Source organism: Entelurus aequoreus, linkage group LG17 (genome assembly GCF_033978785.1).
Source record: "Entelurus aequoreus isolate RoL-2023_Sb linkage group LG17, RoL_Eaeq_v1.1, whole genome shotgun sequence".
NCBI lineage: Eukaryota > Metazoa > Chordata > Actinopteri > Syngnathiformes > Syngnathidae > Entelurus > Entelurus aequoreus.
In genome coordinates, this window is record NC_084747.1 from 18,129,970 (window position 1) to 18,133,870 (window position 3,901).

Below are 3,901 nucleotides of genomic sequence, written 5' to 3' on the forward strand. Positions count from 1 at the left end.
AATTGTATATATGACAAATGTGCTATTTTAGACTGCAATATTGTTCACTTAAGGACACTTATTACGTATGTCTAGCTTGTGTGTTATTGTGTGCTTAGCTGTTGTGTAGCTGCTAGCTCCTAGTAGCCTCGAGCCTACCAACCTACACGAGAAAACGTGTTCCAGGACTCCTTGTATCGGAGATTTTAGATGCAAGCCGATATAATCTGATACATTTTTTTTTTTGTTCTGCTGATATCGGACCAATATCCGATATCAATATCGGACCGGGACACCCGTGGTTCTTATAAGAGTCAAATGAGACCAAATTGGTCCCGGGGGTAAGAAGTGTGGCATAAATGCAAATCTGTGTGGCATAAATGCAAATCTCCTATTCTATTTTTTTTAAGATGTGTAGCAAAGCCTGTTTAAAAAAAAAAAAAAAATTTTATTATTAAGCTGATGAACGTGTCTAATTATTATGTTCTGGTGACACCTACTAACCACAATAATCCATTAATCATGACGCAGTAAATTGAATGATGCAGACACGTTTGTTACTGGATGCTATCTGACACCCTTTGTATGTGTAAGTAATATGCAATTACAATTGTATATATTGACAAATGTGCTATTTTAGACTACAATATTGTTCACTTAAGGAAACTTATTACGTATGCCTAGCTTGTGTGCTATTGTGTGCTTAGCTGTTGTGTAGCTGCTAGCTCCTGGTAGCCTCGAGCCTACCAACCTACACGAGAAAACGTGTTCCAGGACTCCTTGTATCTGAGATTTTAGATGCAAGCCGATATAATCTGATACATATTTTTTTTGTTCTGCTGATATCGGACCAATATCCAATATCAATATTGGAGCGGGACACCCTTGGTTTTTATAAGAGTCAAATGAGACCAAATTGGTCCTGGGGGTAAGAAGTGTGGCATAAATGCAAATCTCCTATTCTATACACAGTGAACTTTTAGAATTTGAATACAAAATGAAAAAATCCTGGTCAAGTTTCATGTAATTAGTTTTTTTAAGATGTGTAGCAAAGCCTGTTTTTTATTTATTTATTTTTTATTTTTTTATTAAGCTGGTGCCAGATGTTTGCTGACATATGGTGCTCATAAACAGGTTCTGGGGACACACGTTACAGTTACAGCATCATAAAAAAGCCACGTCTGTATAATAAGCTACTATTAAGGCACTGTAAAATACATGTTTGTACAGCCAAAGAAACGCGCTTTTGTGCTCCATTTTAGTCCGTTTTGAAAGCACACGTGGGAAGAGCGGCGGCGTGTTGTTCATGTGATGCTTGACTCACATTTCACGCAAAAGAAAAAAAAAAAAATACCCAAACAATACCGACTCTGGCTTCTTGTTGGTTTCAGTTTTCCTGGGAAGAATGGTAAAAATCTCCTCCCACAACATGGCTGTCACACACCAGCTCTCTCCCACGCTGGCTCTATATGTTGCAATGTAAAAAGAATGAAGTGCAGCATCTTTTGGTAATGTATGTGAAGGTCAGCAGGGGGAGGACATACTGTAAGTAATGGGTCATGGCCGACAGAAGTGCTAATGGATGGTTATTAAATGACCAAACACAAAAACCTTTGAAGACCACATACACTTCATTCATGCACTGCATTTCTTTTTGGCACAGGCAAGATGCCTTTGTTTTGTTCTTACATATAAATAAACAATTATACCATACTTGCCAACCTTGAGACCTCCAATATCGGAGGGGGGGGGGGGGGGGGGGGGGGCGTGGTTGGGGGCGTGGTTATTTACAGCTAGAATTCACCAACTCGAGTATTTCATATACATTTCATATATATACATATATATATATGTATGAAATACTTGACTTTCAGTGAATTCTAGCTATATATATATATCTATATATATATATATATATATACATATATATATATGTATGAAATACTTGACTTTCAGTGAATTCTAGCTATATATACATATATATATATATATATATATATATATATATATATATATATATATATATATATATATATATATATATATATATATATATATATATATATATATATATATATATTTATTTTATTTACATAGAAAAAAATAAAAATACTTGAATTTCAGTGTTCCAGTGGCTATCCTTTAGATGGCAGTATTGTCCTGTTTAACTTCTCCGTTCATGATGAGTATATCATTTCGGCCGCCAAGTCTGTAATTTCTCTCGTTCTTCTGCTTCGTCTCCTTGTTGTGTGCGCAGTTGTGCACTCTATAAAAGCCCTAGATGTTATGACGTCTTTGGGCAGGCAAGCTGTTTTATATTGTGGGAAAGCGGACGTGAGAACAGGCTGTCCCAACTCAGTCTCAGGTCCGCATTGAGCTGGAGGGGGCGTGGCCTCCAGCTCCGGCTGAATACCGGGAGTTTGTCGGGAGAAAATCTCTGCCGGGAGGTTGTCGGGAGAGGCGCTGAATATCGGGATTCTCCCGCTAAAAACGGGAGGGTTGGCAAGTATGAATTATACTGTCTCGGGACGTATTTTCAATCTATCAAGATAAAAAATTGTATCAAAATCAAACTACAGGATGTTATTTATGTAGTTTGATCATTTTCCTTGACTGATCATCACATGATTTTTTTGTACCTATGTAGCATCATCTACTAAGATACAAATAATTGCTATTGCGTACCTCTGGATTGGCAGACCGGGGTGGTGGTTCCTCTCTTTAAGAAGGGGAACCGGAGGGTGTGTTCCAACTATCGTGGGATCGCACTCCTCAGCCTTCCCGGTAAGGTCTATTCAGGTGTGCTGGAGAGGAGGCTACGCCGGATAGTCGAACCTCGGATTCAGAAGGAACAGTGTGGTTTTCGTCCTGGTCGTGGAACTGTGGACCAGCTCTATACTCTCGGCAGGGTCCTTGAGGGTGCATGGGAGTCCGCATTGCCGGCAGTAAGTCGGACACGTTTCCAGTGAGCGTTGGACTCCGCCAAGGCTGCCCTTTGTCACCGATTCTGTTCATAACTTTTATGGACAGAATTTCTAAGCGCAGTCAAGGCGTTGAAGGGGATCCGGTTTGGTGGCTGCAGGATTAGGTCTCTGCTTTTTGCAGATGTTGTGGTCCTGATGGCTTCATATGGCCAGGATCTTCAGCTCTCGCTGGATCGGTTCGCAGCCGAGTGTGAAGCGACTGGGATGAGAATCAGCACCTCCAAGTCCGAGTCCATGGTTCTCACCCGGAAAAGGGTGGAGTGCCATCTCCGGGTTGGGGAGGAGATCTTGCCCCAAGTGGAGGAGTTCAAGTACCTCGGAGTCTTGTTCACGAGTGAGGGAAGAGTGGATAGTGAGATCGGTGCGGCGTCTTCAGTAATGCGGACGCTGTATCGATCCGTTGTGGTGAAGAAGGAGCTGAGCCGGAAGGCAAAGCTCTCAATTTACCGGTCGATCTACGTTCCCATCCTCACCTATGGTCATGAGCTTTGGGTTATGTCCGAAAGGACATGATCATGGGTACAAGCGGCCCAAATGAGTTTCCTCCGCCGGGTGGTGGGGCTCTCCCTTAGAGATAGGGTGAGACGGGGGGAGCTCAAAGTAAAGCTGCTGCTCCTCCACATGGAGAGGAGCCAGATGAGGTGGTTCGGGCATCTGGTCAGGATGCCACCCGAACGCCTCCCTAGGGAGGTGTTTAGGGCACGTCCAACCGGTAGGAGGCCACGGGGGAAGACCCAGGAGACGTTGGGAAGACTATGTCTCCCGGCTGGCCTGGGAACGCCTCGGGATCCCCCGGGAAGAGCTGGACCAAGTGGCTGGGGAGAGGTAAGTCTGGGCTTCCCTGCTTAGGCTGTTGCCCCCGCGACCCGACCTCGGATAAGCGGAAGAAAATGGACGGATGCTATTTCAACATCCAGTGGACACTTTTAGAACAGCTG